The sequence below is a fragment of the Pseudophryne corroboree genome, chromosome 6 (genome assembly GCF_028390025.1).
Source record: "Pseudophryne corroboree isolate aPseCor3 chromosome 6, aPseCor3.hap2, whole genome shotgun sequence".
Taxonomy (NCBI): Eukaryota; Metazoa; Chordata; class Amphibia; order Anura; family Myobatrachidae; genus Pseudophryne; species Pseudophryne corroboree.
Genome location: NC_086449.1, coordinates 212,735,721 through 212,759,720, shown reverse-complemented (window position 1 = coordinate 212,759,720; position 24,000 = coordinate 212,735,721). Strand labels below are relative to the sequence as shown.

At 44.4% G+C, this 24,000-nt stretch overlaps 1 long non-coding RNA gene across 1 annotated transcript in view; it reads right to left on the bottom strand.

Moving 5' to 3' along the window:
- Window positions 1-245: 245 nt before the first annotated feature.
- LOC134935134 (uncharacterized) overlaps window positions 246-24,000 on the bottom strand; it is a 97,028-nt gene continuing 73,273 nt past the window's right edge. Inside the window, exon 2 of the long non-coding RNA XR_010179923.1 lies at window positions 246-813. This is a non-coding gene — a long non-coding RNA (uncharacterized LOC134935134). The remainder of the gene's footprint in view (window positions 814-24,000) is intronic.

Genomic DNA, 24,000 nt, shown 5'->3' with positions numbered 1-24,000 from the left:
GAATTAGGCCCTTAATCCGAATGCTGTTCCCAGGTTTACACTATTTGAAAACAGTAGCATATGAACTTGGTTTGTGCAAGGTGTAACAAAAGCATAGAGATGTGAACTGACAGTGCTGGTATAGCATATAATGCCTGTAATAAAGTTTCTGAATAGTGTTAATAATATACTGAATAGTGTTATTAATATACAGTATGTGTAAGTTGTATTTACCATGTAAAGTAATATAACACAGACATACAAGATAACAATAGTCATTCATTTCAAATAAATACAAACATCTATTATCTTTACCTTTAAAATCAAAAGGGAATATACTTAACTGCTATGGTCTGAATTCAAATATCAATGAAGTAATGTAAATAGATGGGCGCATATCCTTTGCACAATAGAGACGACACCAGTGATTTATGTACCCAAGTCTAGGCATGTCTGCCCCTTTCCATCCAAGTTCCTCCTCTGTAAGGATTGTCATAAGGGTTAAATGTGGCCGAATCTACATGAATGCATGTATAAGTTTTTTGGGGGCAATGCCCAATATGGAAATACATAACACACATATCTCCAACTCTACATGGCACATAAATGTTTAGTTAAGGGTAATTCTGTGAAGGTTTTTTCTAAATTCATGATTGTTTACATTTTCTCATATTGGATTAGACTCTGGACCTGATTTTGGGGCGGATGCAGCAGTGATCGATTTTGAAGTGAGATGCCCACCGCTGGCTTCACAGATCCACTGCTTGCGTAGAAAGATGCGGCATTAGATCACCATCAGAAATATCAGGTGGTCTATCGGACATCCAAATAATCCTAAAACAAAACATCAGCCAAGAACAAAAACATCAGCCAACTGAATACAAATAGCATTCACCTCAAATCTACCCCATCTGCTCTCTTTCATTGGACACATCTATTGCACATAGGGGGTCATTCCGAGTTGTTCGCTCGTTAGCTGCTTTTAGCAGCATTGCACACGCTAAGCCTACGCCTACTGGGAGTGTATCTTAGTTTAGCAGATTTGCTAACGAAAGCTTCGCTAATTTTCTCGTAACGATTACCCTGCAGTTTCTGAGTAGCTCCAGACTTACTCAGCCATTGCGACCAGCTCAGTCCTTTTCGTTCCTGGTTTGATGTCACAAACACACCCAGCGTTTGCCCAACCACTCCCCCGTTTCTCCAGCCACTCCTGCGTTTTGCAACTCGAACGCCTGTGTTTTTCCGCACACTCCCATAAAACGGCCAGTTTCCACCCAGAAACATCCACTTCCTGTCAATCACAGCAGAGCGATGAAAAAACGTTGTTACGCCGTGAGTAAATTACCAAACTTTTGTGCTAATTTACTTGGTGCAGGCGCACTGCATACATTGCGCATGCGCAGTTTGCGACTAATCGCTCCGTAGTGGATGAAAAAAACGAGCGAACAACTCGGAATCACCCCCATAGTGCCTAATAATAAGTCAGTCCACTTAATGGACAGCCAGGGCCTGATTTACATTTTGTGTCCCTCTAGCTCATCTTTTCTGTTCTGCCATGATATTACTATAACTCTCCAAATGTTCTTGCCTCGCATCTGGATAAAGTGGATACATGGAAATAAATAAGCAATTATTGAGCCACTTATTAAAAGTTTATAATATCAAATTATTTAGCACAAAATAGAAAAGATATAGCAAGGATGAGTAAACAGAGCAGCGTTCACCCCTTGCAGTTCTGTTGGAGTCTATGTTGTTCTTCAGCAAATCTCAGTCTGAAATGTTTTTCAGATAACACCCATATTGGTCTCCCAAAACGGTTTTCTGTTGTATGTCAGCAGCCTGGTGTCAAGTAGTTACTATTCAATAAACAGTTAAACATAGTTACTGCCCCCAGGGCTTTTTCATAGATGTCTGAAGAATGTTTTTTAGCAGGACTAACCAGGTATTGTCCTTTATTGCAGGTTCCAATGTAGCCATCACACAATACTGCGATATCAGGTGCCACCTCACTCAGGACAAGGCTTCTGGTGGGTCCTGAAATAATTATTCATTTCAGCAATCTAGTTTTATATCAGAATATAGTCGCCAAATGTTACTTTCAGACTCACTACCAATCACAGAGCTGTGTACAATCTAACCTCACCAATAGCTGTTCTGGGGCAAGAGCCAAACAGGTCATGGTCTGAGGGAAAGTTAGTTTAGGGATCATGATATGAAGAAGAATCAATCAATTCCAAGGGTGAAAGATGTGGGGATTTTTTTTTTATGTGTTGTGTCAATCATGTGGCTATTTCTATGCTTAAAATATGCCTGTCACCTACACACATCTGCACATTAGACTGATACCTGAACAGACAACATGTAAATGAACATGTTAGATTTAGTTTGAGTTATATTCTATAGTTGTTTCTGTATTTACATTGTCACATCCCAGCTTGAAGTTGGCATCTGTAAATATTCATGAATATTCATAAGAGGAAACACCCCAGGTATGTTTAGCTGCTGCTCTCAGTGCTGCTGGAGACATTTTGGGGCTGCTTCTGAGTTGAGGGTAAAGCAAAAAAAACTAAGACAAATGGGTGGATGATAGATAGACAGTCAATAAGTTGACAGATACAAATGGTTGACATGATAATGGTCGACACACATATGGTCAACACTTTTTTTGTGTTTTTAGAACTTTTGCTGAATTTACTATCCTTGACACAGACTACTACCTTTAGTAACCTTGTAGTGAGTGAAGAGAGCCCTTGAGGAGATGCGTTTCTATTAATTTTGTTCATATATGGTTAAATATACAAAATAGCACCCCCTCCCAAAAAAAAAAAGCGTGTCAACCTTTTTTGTGTCAACCTTTTTGACCCTATCAACCTTTTGTAACTGTTGATCTACTGACGGGCGACCATATGATGTCAATGTATTGACTGTAGACCTTTTGACTGTCCATCTTTTAATCCACACCCAGACAAACCACACTGTAATTCCAAGGGTGAAAATACATTTTGTCTCATGCAGGGAACTGCTGCCTGGTTTTGCATGTAGCCCACAAATGCTGGACGGTTTTAATTTTACACTGCAATTTAGGGGCTAATTCAGACCTGATTGTAGCCGTGCTAAATTTTACACGGCTACGATCAGCCACCCTGATATGCGGGGGGCGCCCAGCACAGGGCTAGTCCGCTCCGCATGGCTTAATAAATCTGCACCTCAGTTATTATCATCTTCTTTTGTTTGTAAACAATCAGGGCAATTTCCATGCTGAATAAGAATCCCCAAATCAGCATTTCTTTTATGCTTCTTTTCCAAAATTTGCTTTCCCACCGGTAAAAGCAACTCCTGTATTTGTTGCAACTCAAACAGGATCCTATATTTTTTTTTTCTGTAGCGTGGAGACAGAAAAAAATATAGGATACTTTTATCATAAAAGCACTCATTCCATGCAATTAAAAAACTTCAGCACCAATAGCAATAGAGACTTCAACTCAATGGAAGTTGGATCAGGGTTAACCAAATTAGTACATAAATATACACAAATATATAGCGCTATGAAAGGTATAGGCAGACAGGTGTAAATGATCATCAAATTTATTGGACTTAAATTATTCAATAAAACCAATGTGAATATGAAATTAAACCACAATGTAAAAAATAGGAGCTATTCATATAGAATTCATAAAAACCAGTCTCTGGTAAATTAGGACTTGCGGGACTATACAGTAATGTCCAGTGGTCAGTGGACCAGACGATGTTACAGCCTTTTGTGTGGGATAAAATGTTCCACAATAATTACCACTCTTTGGAGATGGATGGTTCCCTTAGCGGTGGTCCAGATGGCACAGGCTCCAACGCCAAAATTTAGAGGGAAGAAAGGTGGATAGTCAACAGCTGGATCGCACACCATGTGTTGAATCCCAGGCTACAGGTCCACTTTCCGATGTTCTGGATGTCCCGAATAAAGTCCTTTTAGAGGTCTCTAATGTCCGTCCTGACGCGTTTCGCTGTCACCAGGGACAGCTTTTTCAAAGGTATGAACCAAATTAGTACATGTATCAACATGAAGTGAGATGCCAAAATGGTCCGGAAATATTGCATATCTATCAGCTGTCTGCATTGCATCAATCAATGAATTTATCAATCCAATCTGATCATCTGCCTGGTAGAATTTTTGCTAAACAATGCAATTATCACCTTTGCATACACTGTTGCAAGTTGTAAACCATATCCCAATAATGACCAAAACAAACCGAGTGACAACCCATCCTTATTACCATATGTAATCTTTCACCACTTTTTTGACAAGTGTCAGTCAAATGAGTGTATGTCAGTTAGTAAATATTAGTGATGTGCACCGGCAATTTTTCGGGTTTTGGTTTTGGGTTCGGTTCCGCGGCCGTGTTTTGGGTTCGAACGCGTTTTGGCAAAACCTCACCGAATTTTTTTTGTCGGATTCGGGTGTGTTTTGGATTCGGGTGTTTTTTTTCAAAAAACCTTAAAAAACAGCTTAAATCATAGAATTTGGGGGTCATTTTGATCCCATAGTATTATTAACCTCAATAACCATAATTTACACTCATTTTCAGTCTATTCTGAACACCTCACAATATTATGAGGTAGCTGTGCGACTAAGATAAGCGACCCAAGTGGCCGACACAAACACTTGGCCCATCTAGGAGTGGCACTGCAGTTTCACGCAGGATGGCCCTTCAAAAAAATACTCCCCAAACAGCACATGACGCAAAGAAAAAAAGAGGCGCAATGAGGTAGCTGTGTGACTAAGCTAAGTGACCCTAGTGGCCGACACAAACACCTGGCCCATCTAGGAGTGGCACTGCAGTGTCACGCAGGATGGCCCTTCAAAAAAATACTCCCCAAACAGCACATGACGCAAAGAAAAAAAGAGGTGCAATGAGGTAGTTGTGTGACTAAGCTAAGCGACCCTAGTGGCCGACACAAACACCTGGCCCATCTAGGAGTGGCACTGCAGTGTCACGTAGGATGGCCCTTCAAAAAAATACTCCCCAAACAGCACATGACGCAAAGAAAAAAAGAGGCGCAATGAGGTAGCTGTGTGACTAAGATAAGCGACCCAAGTGGACGACACATACACCTGGCCCATCTAGGAGTGGCACTGCAGTGTCACGCAGGATGGCCCTTCCAAAAAATACTCCCCAAAAAGCACATGATGCAAAGAAAAAAAGAGGCGCAATGAGGTAGCTGTGTGACTAAGCAAAGCGACCCTAGTGGCCGACACAAACGAGGTAGCTGTGCGACTAAGATAAGCGACCCAAGTGGCCGACACAAACACTTGGCCCATCTAGGAGTGGCACTGCAGTGTCACGCAGGATGGCCCTTCAAAAAAATACTCCCCAAACAGCACATGACGCAAAGAAAAAAAGAGGCGCAATGAGGTAGCTGTGTGACTAAGCTAAGTGACCCTAGTGGCCGACACAAACACCTGGCCCATCTAGGAGTGGCACTGCAGTGTCACGCAGGATGGCCCTTCAAAAAAATACTCCCCAAACAGCACATGACGCAAAGAAAAAAAGAGGCGCAATGAGGTAGTTGTGTGACTAAGATAAGCGACCCAAGTGGACGACACATACACCTGGCCCATCTAGGAGTGGCACTGCAGTGTCACGCAGGATGGCCCTTCCAAAAAATACTCCCCAAAAAGCACATGATGCAAAGAAAAAAAGAGGCGCAATGAGGTAGCTGTGTGACTAAGCAAAGCGACCCTAGTGGCCGACACAAACGAGGTAGCTGTGCGACTAAGATAAGCGACCCAAGTGGCCGACACAAACACTTGGCCCATCTAGGAGTGGCACTGCAGTGTCACGCAGGATGGCCCTTCAAAAAAATACTCCCCAAACAGCACATGACGCAAAGAAAAAAAGAGGCGCAATGAGGTAGCTGTGTGACTAAGCTAAGTGACCCTAGTGGCCGACACAAACACCTGGCCCATCTAGGAGTGGCACTGCAGTGTCACGCAGGATGGCCCTTCCAAAAAACACTCCCCAAACAGCACATGACGCAAAGAAAAAAAGAGGCGCAATGAGGTAGTTGTGTGACTAAGCTAAGCGACCCTAGTGGCCGACACAAACACCTGGCCCATCTAGGAGTGGCACTGCAGTGTCACGCAGGATGGCCCTTCAAAAAAATACTCCCCAAACAGCACATGACGCAAAGAAAAAAAGAGGCGCAATGAGGTAGCTGTGTGACTAAGATAAGCGACCCAAGTGGACGACACATACACCTGGCCCATCTAGGAGTGGCACTGCAGTGTCACGCAGGATGGCCCTTCCAAAAAATACTCCCCAAAAAGCACATGATGCAAAGAAAAAAAGAGGCGCAATGAGGTAGCTGTGTGACTAAGCTAAGCGACCCTAGTGGCCGACACAAACACCTGGCCCATCTAGGAGTGGCACTGCAGTGTCACGCAGGATGGCCCTTCAAAAAAATACTCCCCAAACAGCACATGACGCAAAGAAAAAAAGAGGCGCAATGAGGTAGCTGTGTGACTAAGCTAAGCGACCCTAGTGGCCGACCCAAACACCTGGCCCATCTAGGAGTGGCACTGCAGTGTCACGCAGGAGGGCCCTTCAAAAAAATACTCCCCAAACAGCACATGACACAAAGAAAAATGAAAGAAAAAAGAGGTGCAAGATGTAATTGTCCTTGGGCCCTCCCACCCACCCTTATGTTGTATAAACAGGACATGCACACTTTAACGAACCCATCATTTCAGCGACAGGGTCTGCCACACGACTGTGACTGAAATGACTGGTTGGATTTGGGCCCCCACCAAAAAAGAAGCAATCAATCAAGCACAAACTGGCTCTACGGAGGCAAGATGTCCACCTCATCATCATCGTCCGATTCATCACCCCTTTCACTGTGTACATCCCCCTCCTCACAGATTATTAATTCGTCCCCACTGGAATCCATCATCTCAGGTCCCCGTGTACTTTCTGGAGGCAATTGCTACTGGTGAATGTCTCCACGGAGGAATTGATTATAATTCATTTTAATGAACATCATCTTCTCCACATTTTCTGGAAGTAACCTCGTACGCCGATTGCTGACAAGGTGAGCGGCGGCACTAAACACTCTTTCGGAGTACACACTGGAGGGAGTGCAACTTAGGTAGAATAAAGCCAGTTTCTGCAAGGGCCTCCAAATTGCCTCTTTTTCCTGCCAGTATACGTACGGACTGTCTGACATGCCTGCTTGGATGCGGTCACTCATATAATCCTCCACCATTCTTTCAATGGTGACAGAATAATATGCAGTGACAGTAGACGACATGTCAGTAATCGTTGGCAGGTCCTTCAGTCCGGACCAGATGTCAGCACTCGCTCCAGACAGCCCTGCATCACCGCCAGCGGGTGGGCTCGGAATTCTTAGCCTTTTCCTCGCACCCCCAGTTGCAGGAGAATGTGAAGGAGGAGCTGTTGACGGGTCGCGTTCCGCTTGGCTTGACAATTTTCTCACCAGCAGGTCTTTGAACCTCTGCAGACTTGTGTCTGCCGGAAAAAGAGATACAACGTAGGTTTTAAATCTAGGATCAAGCACGGTGGCCAAAATGTAGTGATCTGATTTCAACAGATTGACCACCCGTGAATCCTGGTTAAGCGAATGAAGGGCTCCATCCACAAGTCCAACATGCCTAGCGGAATCGCTCTGTTTTAGCTCCTCCTTCAATGCCTCCAGCTTCTTCTGCAAAAGCCTGATGAGGGGAATGACCTGACTCAGGCTGGCAATGTCTGAACTGACTTCACGTGTGGCAAGTTCAAAAGGTTGCAGAACCTTGCACAACGTTGAAATCATTCTCCACTGCGCTTGAGACAGGTGCATTCCACCTCCTTTGCCTATATCGTGGCCAGATGTATAGGCTTGAATGGCCTTTTGCTGCTCCTCCATCCTCTGAAGCATATAGAGGGTTGAATTCCACCTCGTTACCACCTCTTGCTTCAGATGATGGCAGGGCAGGTTCAGGTGTTTTTGGTGGTGCTCCAGTCTTCTGTACGCGGTGCCTGTACGCCGAAAGTGGCCCGCATCTCTTGCACACCTCTGTCGTTTTTTAAATAATTCTGCACCACCAAATTCAAGGTATGTGCAAAACATGGGACGTGCTGGAATTTGCCCAGATGTAATGCACGCACAATATTGCTGGCGTTGTCCGATGCCACAAATCCCCAGGAGAGTCCAATTGGGGTAAGCCATTCTGCGATGATGTTCCTCAGTTGCCGTAAGAGGTTTTCAGCTGTGTGCGTATTCTGGAAAGCGGTGATACAAAGCGTAGCCTGCCTAGGAACGAGTTGGCGTTTGCAAGATGCTGCTACTGGTGCCGCCGCTGCTGTTCTTGCAGCGGGAGGCAATACATCTACCCAGTGGGCTGTCACAGTCATATAGTCCTGAGTCTGCCCTGCTCCACTTGTCCACATGTCCGTGGTTAAGTGGACATTGGGTACAACTGCATTTTTTAGGACACTGGTGACTCTTTTTCTGACATCTGTGTACATTCTCGGTATCGCCTGCCTAGAGAAATGGAACCTAGATGGTATTTGGTACCGGGGACACAGTACCTCAATCAAGTCTATAGTTGGCTCTGAAGTAACGATGGATACCGGAACCACGTTTCTCACCGCCCAGGCTGCCAAGGCCTCAGTTATCCGCTTTGCAGCAGGATGACTGCTGTGATATTTCATCTTCCTCGCAAAGGACTGTTGGACAGTCAATTGCTTACTGGAAGTAGTACAAGTGGTCTTCCGACTTCCCCTCTGGGATGACCATCAACTCCCAGCAGCAACAACAGCAGCGCCAGCAGCAGTAGGCGTTACACTCAAGGATGCATCGGAGGAATCCCAGGCAGGAGAGGACTCGTCAGACTTGCCAGTGACATGGCCTGCAGGACTATTGGCTTTCCTGGGTAAGGAGGAAATTGACACTGAGGGAGTTGGTGGTGTGGTTTGCGTGAGCTTGGTTACAAGAGGAAGGGATTTACTGGTCAGTGGACTGCTTCCGCTGTCGCCCAAAGTTTTTGAACTTGTCACTGACTTATGATGAATGCGCTGCAGGTGACGTATAAGGGAGGATGTTCCGAGGTGGTTAACGTCCTTACCCCTACTTATTACAGCTTGACAAAGGCAACACACGGCTTGACACCTGTTGTCCGCATTTGTTATGTAATAATTCCACACCGAAGAGATGATTTTTTTTGTATTTTGACCAGGCATGTCAATGGCCATATTCCTCCCACGGACAACAGGTGTCTCCCCGGGTGCCTGACTTAAACAAACCACCTCACCATCAGAATCCTCCTTGTCAATTTCCTCCCCAGCGCCAGCAACACCCATATCCTCATCCTGGTGTACTTCAACACTGACATCTTCAATTTGACTATCAGGAACTGGACTGCGGGTGCTCCTTCCAGCACTTGCAGGGGGCATGCAAATGGTGGAAGGCGCAAGCTCTTCCCGTCCAGTGTTGGGAAGGTCAGGCATCGCAACCGACACAATTGGACTCTCCTTGGGGATTTGTGATTTAGAAGAATGCACAGTTCTTTGCTGTGCTTTTGCCAGCTTAAGTTTTTTCATTTTTCTAGCGAGAGGCTGAGTGCTTCCATCCTCATGTGAAGCTGAACCACTAGCCATGAACACTCCGTGTCGTAAATGGCATATTGGCAAGTTTACGCTTCTCCTCCGACGATTTTAATTTTGATTTTTGGGTCATTTTTTTACTGATCTTTTGTGTTTTGGATTTTACATGCTCTGTACTATGACATTGGGCATCGGCCTTGGCATGCGACGTTGATGGAATTTCATCGTCTCGGCCTTGACTAGTGGCAGCAGCTTCAGCACGAGGTGGAAGTGGATCTTGATCTTTCCCTATTTTTTTAACCTCCACATTTTTGTTGTCCATATTTTGCGCACAACTAAAAGCCACCACAGGTATACAATGTAGATGGATGAATAGTATAGTATTATTACTTATGGACGACGAGTGACGACACAGAGGTTGGTACAGCCGTGGCCTACCGTACTGCTATATATATAATATATACAGAATAATAATAACGGACCTGGTGGACACTGTCAGCAGACTGCTAAACTAGTATGAAGAAAAAAAAGCCACCACAGGTATACAATGTAGATGGATGGATAGTATACTATAATTACTTATGGACGACGAGTGACGACACAGAGGTAGGTACAGCCGTGGCCTACCGTACTGCTATATATATAATATATACAGAATAATAATAACGGACCTGGTGGACACTGTCAGCAGACTGCTAAACTAGTATGAAGAAAAAAAAGCCACCACAGGTATACAATGTAGATGGATGGATAGTATACTATTATTACTTATGGACGACGAGTGACGACACAGAGGTAGGTACAGCCGTGGCCTACCGTACTGCTATATATATAATATACTGTATAATAAATGGACCTGGTGGACACTGTCAGCAGACTGCTAAACTACTAGTATAAAGAAAAAAAGCCACCACAGGAGTGTTTTTCAGGCAGACAAACGTATACTGGACTGGTGGTCACTGTCAGCAAAACTGTGCACTGTACTCCTGCTATAACTGCTCCCCAGTCCCCACAAATAAGCAGTGTGAGCAGTGCGCTCAGCACAGATATTAAGCAGCACACTGAGCACAGATATGGTATGGAGCGTTTTTTTCAGGCAGAGAACGGATTAAACTGGTGGTCACACTCACTACTATCAGCAAAACTCTGCACTGTACTCCTAACAGCTGCTCCCCGTCCCCAATCCTCCCCACAATTATAACAATGTCACTCTTAGTCTTTTCTATTATGACTATAACGGAGAGGACGCCAGCCACGTCCTCTCCCTATCAATCTCAATGCACGTGTGAAAATGGCGGCGACGTGCGGCTGCTTATATAGAATCCGAATCTCGCGAGAATCCGACAGCGGGATGATGACGTTCGGGCGCGCTCAGTTTACCCGAGCCACACGGGAGAATCCGAGCACGGCTCGGACCCGTGTAAAAAGGCTGAAGTTCGGGGGGGTTCGGTTTCCGAGAAACCGAACCCGCTCATCACTAGTAAATATACAACAAGCCTCAGTTTATCATACCGATATAGAAATACAGTTTATTGGTGCATATAATTGATGATAAGAAAAACTATTTAATAGAATAATTAAGCAAGAATTAATTGAACGTGATAAGAAATACTCAGCTTTTAAATATACTGTATGTCCTTTATATCTTCAGGTCATCTGAGGAAAGACCAACGCAGACCTAAGCATGGGTACATGTTGAATGTTGCACCGTCTTAGTTGAATTCCTACGGACACAGGGAAGGTGCTCTTCTAATATACCTTCTTCTTACAAAGCTACTGCCCATGGTATTTGGTTCTAACGGGTATTAATGTTCCAGCATAAACAAGTTATACAGTATATGTACAATAATAACTCTCTACACATGATGTATCAGCATAATAGCAGCTTCAGCTCTTCTTTTCAAGGTCTCAGCAGCACTGTTCTTTGTCTAGGCCCTGTGAGAATTACTCTGATATTTCTATACATGACATTATCCCAGTCTAACAGCCCAAGGTGGTCATTCCGAGTTGTTCGCTCGCTAGCAGTTTTTAGCAGCCGTGCAAACGCTATGCCGCCTCCCACTGGGAGTGTATTTTAGCTTAGCAGAAGTGCGAATGAAAGGATCGCAGAGCGGCGGCATATATTTTTTGTGCAGTTTTAGAGTAGCTCAATACCTACTCAACGCTTTCAATGACTTCAGACTGTTCAGTTCCTGTTTTGACATCTCAAACACCCCCTACGTTCGCCCAGCCACGCCTGCGTTTTTCATGGCACGCCTGCGTTTTTTCAAACACTCCCTGAAAATGGTCAGTTAACACCCAGAAATGTCCACTTCATGTCAATCACTCTGCGGCCAGCAGTGCGACTGAAAAGCTTCGCTAGACCTTGTGAGAAACTACATCGTTCGTTGTAATATTACTTCGCGTGTGCGCATTGCGCCGCATACGCATGCGTAGAAGTGCCTTTTTTTGCCTCATCATTGCACAGCAAACGAATGCAGCTAGCGATCAACTTGGAATGACCACCCAAGATGGGTCAGGAAGAGTGTGTAACTTTTAGCATAGGGCCTACTAACCTCCAGCTGCTGAGCATGAATATGGGGCATATGCTGCATTGACCACCAATGCATAGGGTATGGGTCATTAGGTCAACCAAACTTAGGTCAACAGTCATTAGGTCGACATGGTCACTAGGTCAACATGGTCATTAGGTCGACACGAACAAGGTCGACTTGGAAAAAAGTTGACATTACTTTTTTAACTTTTTTTAGTGTTGTTTTCTTCGTAAAGTGACGGGGAACCCCAATTAGTGCACCGTGTATATTTACAGTATTACAGTTTTTCACTGTCCAATGTCTGTAATAAAATTGTAAATGGAAACAGGCTAAATAGAAGTTACAGTGAGATCTGCAGCCATTCTGGTTAGTTCAAATTGTGCTGATTTAAAGGGATTTGCATATTAGTTTGTGGGCCGATCATGTGCCAAAATAGATCAAAGCCAAACCTCTTCTCTCATCTTTTGCAAAAGGTTTGATTTAAAAGACAAAAGAAATAAATAAGTTGTCATATCTCAAGAGACAGTGCCGCCACCAGAGGTTAAAAGTACAAAAGAAAATTATTCAGCCAGGATTTTGCAGGCATCAAATATATTAAGTTCCAGAAGATGACAGAATGGGTGCTTTACATGCTGTGTGTACTTATTTGTATATCGTACAGAAATATACAGATGGGCAAAGTAACTATGCAATAAGAAAATAACTATACAAATGAAAAATGAACTGGTTAATTAAGCAACATATATCAAAAAGTGAATATGGATTACGGCAGTGTCAGGCTGGACAAAGCACAGTGTGCTTTGGGTAATGCAGGAAAATCCAATACTACTTTGCATAAAAGGAACTCTTGGCTGTATATCACATTTTCTGACCCCAAACCTTTAAAGAAACTTAAGTTTTTAGTCAATTCCATCAATTTAATTACAATATGTAGCTTGTGCTTAGCAGAGCAGTAATGGTCAATTGATTCATTTATTAACATGGGGTGTCGATGTCCCGTCATTGCTTCAATGTACAAGTGTGAAGTATAATCAACAGTAATTACATCATCAATTCAATGTTTATGGTTATTGGATTACAGAAATTTGGTTAAACCCATATGGAACTAATAATAAGCTAGTTGGTCACAAGAAATGTATTGATTGATGGATAACAGCCAGAAACATAAATGAGCATCAAGTATTTGATGATATTACTTTATTTTTTAATTAGATATTTATGAATTCTAGCAAAATATTACTAAATAGTAGAGATGTGCACTTGAAATTTTTCGGGTTTTGTGTTTTGGTTTTGGGTTCGGTTCCGCGGCCGTGTTTTGGGTTCGACCGCGTTTTGGCAAAACCTCACCGATTTTTTTTTGTCGGATTCGGGTGTGTTCTGGATTCGGGTGTTTTTTTCAAAAAACACTAAAAAACAGCTTAAATCATAGAATTTGGGGGTCATTTTGACCCCAAAGTATTATTAACCTCAAAAACCATAATTTCCACTCATTTTCAGTCTATTCTGAATACCTCACACCTCACAATATTATTTTTAGTCCTAAAATTTGCACCGAGGTCGCTGGATGACTAAGCTAAGCGACCCTAGTGGCCGACACAAACACCTGGCCCATCTAGGAGTGGCACTGCAGTGTCACGCAGGATGGCCCTTCCAAAAAACACTCCCCAAACAGCACATGACGCAAAGAAAAAAAGAGGCGCAATGAGGTAGCTGTGTGAGTAAGATAAGCGACCCTAGTGGCCGACACAAACACCTGGCCCATCTAGGAGTGGCACTGCAGTGTCACGCAGGATGGCCCTTCCAAAAAACACTCCCCAAACAGCACATGACGCAAAGAAAAAAAGAGGCGCAATGAGGTAGCTGTGTGAGTAAGATAAGCGACCCTAGTGGCCGACACAAACACCTGGCCCATCTAGGAGTGGCACTGCAGTGTCACGCAGGATGGCCCTTCCAAAAAACACTCCCCAAACAGCACATGACGCAAAGAAAAAAAGAGGCGCAATGAGGTAGCTGTGTGAGTAAGCTAAGCGACCCTAGTGGCCGACACAAACACCTGGCCCATCTAGGAGTGGCACTGCAGTGTCACGCAGGATGGCCCTTCCAAAAAACACTCCCCAAACAGCACATGACGCAAAGAAAAAAAGAGGCGCAATGAGGTAGCTGTGTGAGTAAGATAAGCGACCCTAGTGGCCGACACAAACACTTGGCCCATCTAGGAGTGTCACTGCAGTGTCACGCAGGATGGCCCTTCCAAAAAACACACCCCAAACAGCACATGACGCAAAGAAAAAAAGAGGCGCAATGAGGTAGCTGTGTGAGTAAGATAAGCGACCCAAGTGGCCGACACAAACACCTGGCCCATCTAGGAGTGGCACTGCAGTGTCACGCAGGATGGCCCTTCCAAAAAACACTCCCCAAACAGCACATGACGCAAAGAAAAAAAGAGGCGCAATGAGGTAGCTGTGTGAGTAAGATAAGCGACCCTAGTGGCCGACACAAACACCTGGCCCATCTAGGAGTGGCACTGCAGTGTCACGCAGGATGGCCCTTCCAAAAAACACTCCCCAAACAGCACATGACGCAAAGAAAAAAAGAGGCGCAATGAGGTAGCTGTGTGAGTAAGCTAAGCGACCCTAGTGGCCGACACAAACACCTGGCCCATCTAGGAGTGGCACTGCAGTGTCACGCAGGATGGCCCTTCCAAAAAACACTCCCCAAACAGCACATGACGCAAAGAAGAAAAAAAGAGGCGCAATGAGGTAGCTGTGTGCGTAAGCTAAGCGACCCTAGTGGCCGACACAAACACCTGGCCCATCTAGGAGTGGCACTGCAGTGTCACGCAGGATGGCCCTTCCAAAAAACACTCCCCAAACAGCACATGACGCAAAGAAAAAAAGAGGCGCAATGAAGTAGCTGTGTGAGTAAGATAAGCGACCCTAGTGGCCGACACAAACACTTGGCCCATCTAGGAGTGGCTCTGCAGTGTCACGCAGGATGGCCCTTCCAAAAAACACTCCCCAAACAGCACATGACGCAAAGAAAAAAAGAGGCGCAATGAGGTAGCTGTGTGAGTAAGATAAGCGACCCTAGTGGCCGACACAAACACCTGGCCCATCTAGGAGTGGCACTGCAGTGTCACGCAGGATGGCCCTTCCAAAAAACACTCCCCAAACAGCACATGATGCAAAGAAAAAAAGAGGCGCAATGAGGTAGCTGTGTGAGTAAGATAAGCGACCCTAGTGGCCGACACAAACACCTGGCCCATCTAGGAGTGGCACTGCAGTGTCACGCAGGATGGCCCTTCCAAAAAACACTCCCCAAACATCACATGACGCAAAGAAAAAAAGAGGCGCAATGAGGTAGCTGTGTGAGTAAGCTAAGCGACCCTAGTGGCCGACACAAACACCTGGCCCATCTAGGAGTGGCACTGCAGTGTCACGCAGGATGGCCCTTCCAAAAAACACTCCCCAAACAGCACATGACGCAAAGAAGAAAAAAAGAGGCGCAATGAGGTAGCTGTGTGAGTAAGCTAAGCGACCCTAGTGGCCGACACAAACACCTGGCCCATCTAGGAGTGGCACTGCAGTGTCACGCAGGATGGCCCTTCCAAAAAACACTCCCCAAACAGCACATGACGCAAATAAAAATGAAAGAAAAAAGAGGTGCAAGATGGAATTGTCCTTGGGCCCTCCCACCCACCCTTATGTTGTATAAACAGGACATGCACACTTTAACCAACCCATCATTTCAGTGACAGGGTCTGCCACACGACTGTGACTGAAATGACGGGTTGGTTTGGACCCCCACCGAAAAAGAAGCAATTAATCTCTCCTTGCACAAACTGGCTCTACAGAGGCAAGATGTCCACCTCATCATCATCCTCCGATATATCACCGTGTACATCCCGCTCCTCACAGATTATCAATTCGTCCCCACTGGAATCCACCATCTCAGCTCCCTGTGTACTTTGTGGAGGCAATTGCTTCTGGTCAATGTCTCCACGGAGGAATTGATTATAATTCATTTTAATGAACATCATCTTCTCCACATTTTCTGGAAGTAACCTCGTACGCCGATTGCTGACAAGGTGAGCGGCGGCACTAAACACTCTTTCGGAGTACACACTTGTGGGAGGGCAACTTAGGTAGAATAAAGCCAGTTTGTGCAAGGGCCTCCAAATTGCCTCTTTTTCCTGCCAGTATAAGTACGGACTGTCTGACGTGCCTACTTGGATGCGGTCACTCATATAATCCTCCACCATTCTTTCAATGGTGAGAGAATCATATGCAGTGACAGTAGACGACATGTCCGTAATCGTTGTCAGGTCCTTCAGTCCGGACCAGATGTCAGCATCAGCAGTCGCTCCAGACTGCCCTGCATCACCGCCAGCGGGTGGGCTCGGAATTCTGAGCCTTTTCCTCGCACCCCCAGTTGCGGGAGAATGTGAAGGAGGAGATCTTGACAGGTCGCGTTCCGCTTGACTTGACAATTTTGTCACCAGCAGGTCTTTGAACCCCAGCAGACTTGTGTCTGCCGGAAAGAGAGATCCAAGGTAGGTTTTAAATCTAGGATCGAGCACGGTGGCCAAAATGTAGTGCTCTGATTTCAACAGATTGACCACCCGTGAATCCTTGTTAAGCGAATTAAGGGCTCCATCCACAAGTCCCACATGCCTAGCTCCTCCTTCAATGCCTCCAGCTTCTTCTGCAAAAGCCTGATGAGGGGAATGACCTGACTCAGGCTGGCAGTGTCTGAACTGACTTCACGTGTGGCAAGTTCAAAAGGTTGCAGAACCTTGCACAACGTTGAAATCATTCTCCACTGCGCTTGAGACAGGTACATTCCACCTCCTATATCGTGCTCAATTGTATAGGCTTGAATGGCCTTTTGCTGCTCCTCCAACCTCTGAAGCATATATAGGGTTGAATTCCACCTCGTTACCACTTCTTGCTTCAGATGATGGCAGGGCAGGTTCAGGCGTTTTTGGTGGTGCTCCAGTCTTCTGTACGTGGTGCCTGTACGCCGAAAGTGTCCCGCAATTCTTCTGGCCACCGACAGCATCTCTTGCACGCCCCTGTCATTTTTAAAAAAATTCTGCACCACCAAATTCAAGGTATGTGCAAAACATGGGACGTGCTGGAATTTGCCCATATTTAATGCATACACAATATTGCTGGCGTTGTCCGATGCCACAAATCCACAGGAGAGTCCAATTGGGGTAAGCCATTCCGCGATGATCTTCCTCAGTTGCCGTAAGAGGTTTTCAGCTGTGTGCGTATTCTGGAAACCGGTGATACAAAGCGTAGCCTGCCTAGGAAAGAGTTGGCGTTTGCGAGATGCTGCTACTGGTGCCGCCGCTGCTGTTCTTGCGGCGGGAGTCCATACATCTACCCAGTGGGCTGTCACAGTCATATAGTCCTGACCCTGCCCTGCTCCACTTGTCCACATGTCCGTGGTTAAGTGGACATTGGGTACAACTGCATTTTTTAGGACACTGGTGAGTCTTTTTCTGACGTCCGTGTACATTCTCGGTATCGCCTGCCTAGAGAAGTGGAACCTAGATGGTATTTGGTAACGGGGGCACACTACCTCAAGAAATTGTCTAGTTCCCTGTGAACTAACGGCGGATACCGGACGCACGTCTAACACCAACATAGTTGTCAAGGCCTCAGTTATCCGCTTTGCAACAGGATGACTGCTGTGATATTTCATCTTCCTCGCAAAGGACTGTTGGACAGTCAATTGCTTGGTGGAAGTAGTAAAAGTGGGCTTACGACTTCCCCTCTCGGATGACCATCGACTCCCAGCAGCAACAACAGCAGCGCCAGCAGCAGTAGGCGTTACACGCAAGGATGCATCGGAGGAATCCCAGGCAGGAGAGGACTCGTCAGAATTGCCAGTGACATGGCCAGCAGGACTATTGGCATTCCTGGGGAAGGAGGAAATTGACACTGAGGGAGTTGGTGGGGTGGTTTGCGTAAGCTTGGTTACAAGAGGAAGGGATTTACTGGTCAGTGGACTGCTTCCGCTGTCGCCCAAAGTTTTTGAACTTGTCACTGACTTATTATGAATGCGCTGCAGGTGACGTATAAGGGAGGATGTTCCGAGGTGGTTAACGTCATTACCCCTACTTATTACAGCTTGACAAAGGCAACACACGGCTTGACAAATGTTGTCCGCATTTCTGTTGAAATACTTCCACACCGAAGAGCTGATTTTTTTGGTATTTTCACCAGGCATGTCAACAGCCCTATTCCTCCCACGGACAACAGGTGTCTCCCCGGGTGCCTGACTTAAACAAACCACCTCACCATCAGAATCCTCCTTGTCAATTTCCTCCCCAGCGCCAGCAACACCCATATCCTCCTCATCCTGGTGTACTTCAACACTGACATCTTCAATCTGACTATCAGGAACTGGACTGCGGGTGCTCCTTCCAGCACTTGCAGGGGGCGTGCAAATGGTGGAAGGCACATGCTCTTCACGTCCAGTGTTGGGAAGGTCAGGCATCGCAACCGACACAATTGGACTCTCCTTGTGGATTTGGGATTTCGAAGAACGCACAGTTCTTTGCGGTGCTTTTGCCAGCTTGAGTCGTTTCATTTTTCTAGCAAGAGGCTGAGTGCTTCCATCCTCATGTGAAGCTGAACCACTAGCCATGAACATAGGCCAGGGCCTCAGCCGTTCCTTGCCACTCCGTGTGGTAAATGGCATATTGGCAAGTTTACGCTTCTCCTTCGACAATTTTATTTTAGATTTTGGAGTCCTTTTTTTACTGATATTTGGTGTTTTGGATTTTACATGCTCTGTACTATGACATTGGGCATCGGCCTTAGCAGACGACGTTGCTGGCATTTCATCGTCTCGGCCATGACTAGTGGCAGCAGCTTCAGCACGAGGTGGAAGTGAATCTTGATCTTTCCCTAATTTTGGAACCTCAACATTTTTGTTCTCCATATTTTAATAGGCACAACTAAAAGGCACCTCAGGTAAACAATGGAGATGGATGGATACTAGTATACTTATGGATGGATGAGCGACTGCCGACACAGAGGTAGCTACAGCCGTGGACTACCGTACTGTGTCTGCTGCTAATATAGACTGGATGATAATGAGATGAAATTAATATATATATATATATAATATCACTAGTACTGCAGCCGGACAGGTATATATATTTATTATGTAATGACTGATGACGGACCTGCTGGACACTGTCAGCTCAGCAGCACTGCAGACTGCTACAGTAAGCTACTATAGTAGTATGTATCAAGAAGAAAGAAAAAAAAAAAACCACGGGTAGGTGGTATACAATTATGGATGGACGAGCGACTGCCGACACAGAGGTAGCTACAGCCGTGGACTACCGTACTGTGTCTGCTGCTAATATAGACTGGATGATAATGAGATGAAATTAATATATATATATATATAATATCACTAGTACTGCAGCCGGACAGGTATATATATTTATTATGTAATGACTGATGACGGACCTGCTGGACACTGTCAGCTCAGCAGCACCGCAGACTGCTACAGTAAGCTACTATAGTAGTATGTATCAAGAAGAAAGAAAAAAAAAACCACGGGTAGGTGGTATACAATTATGGATGGACGAGCGACTGCCGACACAGAGGTAGCTACAGCCGTGGACTACCGTACTGTGTCTGCTGCTAATATAGACTGGATGATAATGAGATGAAATTAATATATATATATATATATAATATCACTAGTACTGCAGCCGGACAGGTATATATATTTATTATGTAATGACTGATGACGGACCTGCTGGACACTGTCAGCTCAGCAGCACCGCAGACTGCTACAGTAAGCTACTATAGTAGTATGTATCAAGAAGAAAGAAAAAAAAAAAACCACGGGTAGGTGGTATACAATTATGGATGGACGAGCGACTGCCGACACAGAGGTAGCTACAGCCGTGGACTACCGTACTGTGTCTGCTGCTAATATAGACTGGATGATAATGAGATGAAATTAATATATATATATATAATATCACTAGTACTGCAGCCGGACAGGTATATATATTTATTATGTAATGACTGATGACGGACCTGCTGGACACTGTCAGCTCAGCAGCACCGCAGACTGCTACAGTAAGCTACTATAGTAGTATGTATCAAGAAGAAAGAAAAAAAAAAACACGGGTAGGTGGTATACAATTATGGATGGACGAGCGACTGCCGACACAGAGGTAGCTACAGCCGTGGACTACCGTACTGTGTCTGCTGCTAATATAGACTGGATGATAATGAGATGAAATTAATATATATATATATAATGTCACTAGTACTGCAGCCGGACAGGTGTATATATTTATTATGTAATGACTGATGACGGACCTGCTGGACACTGTCAGCTCAGCAGCACCGCAGACTGCTACAGTAAGCTACTATAGTAGTATGTATCAAGAAGAAAGAAAAAAAAAACCACGGGTAGGTGGTATACAATTATGGATGGACGAGCGACTGCCGACACAGAGGTAGCTACAGCCGTGGACTACCGTACTGTGTCTGCTGCTAATATAGACTGGATGATAATGAGATGAAATTAATATATATATATATATAATATCACTAGTACTGCAGCCGGACAGGTATATATATTTATTATGTAATGACTGATGACGGACCTGCTGGACACTGTCAGCTCAGCAGCACCGCAGACTGCTACAGTAAGCTACTATAGTAGTATGTATCAAGAAGAAAGAAAAAAAAAACCACGGGTAGGTGGTATACAATTATGGATGGACGAGCGACTGCCGACACAGAGGTAGCTACAGCCGTGGACTACCGTACTGTGTCTGCTGCTAATATAGACTGGATGATAATGAGATGAAATTAATATATATATATATATATATATAATATCACTAGTACTGCAGCCGGACAGGTATATATATTTATTATGTAATGACTGATGACGGACCTGCTGGACACTGTCAGCTCAGCAGCACCGCAGACTGCTACAGTAAGCTACTATAGTAGTATGTATCAAGAAGAAAGAAAAGAAAAAAAACCACGGGTAGGTGGTATACAATTATGGATGGACGAGCGACTGCCGACACAGAGGTAGCTACAGCCGTGGACTACCGTACTGTGTCTGCTGCTAATATAGACTAGATGATAATGAGATGAAATTAATATATATATATAAATATAATATCACTAGTACTGCAGCCGGACAGGTATATATATTTATTATGTAATGACTGATGACGGACCTGCTGGACACTGTCAGCTCAGCAGCACCGCAGACTGCTACAGTAAGCTACTATAGTAGTATGTATCAAGAAAAAAAAAAAAAAAACCACGGGTAGGTGGTATACAATTATGGATGGACGAGCGACTGCCGACACAGAGGTAGCTACAGCCGTGGACTACCGTACTGTGTCTGCTGCTAATATAGACTGGATGATAATGAGATGAAATTAATATATATATATATAATATCACTAGTACTGCAGCCGGACAGGTATATATATTTATTATGTAATGACTGATGACGGACCTGCTGGACACTGTCAGCTCAGCAGCACCGCAGACTGCTACAGTAAGCTACTATAGTAGTATGTATCAAGAAGAAAGAAAAAAAAAAACACGGGTAGGTGGTATACAATTATGGATGGACGAGCGACTGCCGACACAGAGGTAGCTACAGCCGTGGACTACCGTACTGTGTCTGCTGCTAATATAGACTGGATGATAATGAGATTAAATTAATATATATATATATAATATCACTAGTACTGCAGCCGTACAGGTATATATATTTATTATGTAATGACTGATGACGGACCTGCTGGACACTCTCAGCTCAGCAGCACCGCAGACTGCTACAGTAAGCTACTATAGTAGTATGTATCAAGAAGAAAGAAAAAAAAAAACCACGGGTAGGTGGTATACAATTATGGATGGACGAGCGACTGCCGACACAGAGGTAGCTACAGCCGTGGACTACCGTACTGTGTCTGCTGCTAATATAGACTGGATGATAATGAGATGAAATTAATATATATATATATATAATATCACTAGTACTGCAGCCGGACAGGTATATATATTTATTATGTAATGACTGATGACGGACCTGCTGGACACTGTCAGCTCAGCAGCACCGCAGACTGCTACAGTAAGCTACTATAGTAGTATGTATCAAGAAGAAAGAAAAAAAAAAAAACACGGGTAGGTGGTATACAATTATGGATGGACGAGCGACTGCCGACACAGAGGTAGCTACAGCCGTGGACTACCGTACTGTGTCTGCTGCTAATATAGACTGGATGATAATGAGATGAAATTAATATATATATATATAATATCACTAGTACTGCAGCCGGACAGGTATATATATTTATTATGTAATGACTGATGACGGACCTGCTGGACACTGTCAGCTCAGCAGCACCGCAGACTGCTACAGTAAGCTACTATAGTAGTATGTATCAAGAAGAAAGAAAAAAAAAAAACCACGGGTAGGTGGTATACAATTATGGATGGACGAGCGACTGCCGACACAGAGGTAGCTACAGCCGTGGACTACCGTACTGTGTCTGCTGCTAATATAGACTGGATGATAATGAGATGAAATTAATATATATATATATATAATATTACTAGTACTGCAGCCGGACAGGTATATATATTTATTATGTAATGACTGATGACGGACCTGCTGGACACTGTCAGCTCAGCAGCACCGCAGACTGCTACAGTAAGCTACTATAGTAGTATGTATCAAGAAGAAAGAAAAAAAAAAACCACGGGTAGGTGGTATACAATTATGGATGGACGAGCGACTGCCGACACAGAGGTAGCTACAGCCGTGGACTACCGTACTGTGTCTGCTGCTAATATAGACTGGATGATAATGAGATGAAATTAATATATATATATATATAATATCACTAGTACTGCAGCCGGACAGGTATATATATTTATTATGTAATGACTGATGACGGACCTGCTGGACACTGTCAGCTCAGCAGCACCGCAGACTGCTACAGTAAGCTACTATAGTAGTATGTATCAAGAAGAAAGAAAAAAAAAACCATGGGTAGGTGGTATACAATTATGGATGGACGAGCGACTGCCGACACAGAGGTAGCTACAGCCGTGGACTACCGTACTGTGTCTGCTGCTAATATAGACTGGATGATAATGAGATGAAATTAATATATATATATATATATATATAATATCACTAGTACTGCAGCCGGACAGGTATATATATTTATTATGTAATGACTGATGACGGACCTGCTGGACACTGTCAGCTCAGCAGCACCGCAGACTGCTACAGTAAGCTACTATAGTAGTATGTATCAAGAAGAAAGAAAAAAAAAAACCACGGGTAGGTGGTATACAATTATGGATGGACGAGTGACTGCCGACACAGAGGTAGCTACAGCCGTGGACTACCGTACTGTGTCTGCTGCTAATATAGACTGGATGATAATGAGATGAAATTAATATATATATATATATAATATCACTAGTACTGCAGCCGGACAGGTATATATATTTATTATGTAATGACTGATGACGGACCTGCTGGACACTGTCAGCTCAGCAGCACCGCAGACTGCTACAGTAAGCTACTATAGTAGTATGTATCAAGAAGAAAGAAAAAAAAAAACCACGGGTAGGTGGTATACAATTATGGATGGACGAGCGACTGCCGACACAGAGGTAGCTACAGCCGTGGACTACCGTACTGTGTCTGCTGCTAATATAGACTGGATGATAATGAGATGAAATTAATATATATATATATATATATATATATAATATCACTAGTACTGCAGCCGGACAGGTATATATATTTATTATGTAATGACTGATGACGGACCTGCTGGACACTGT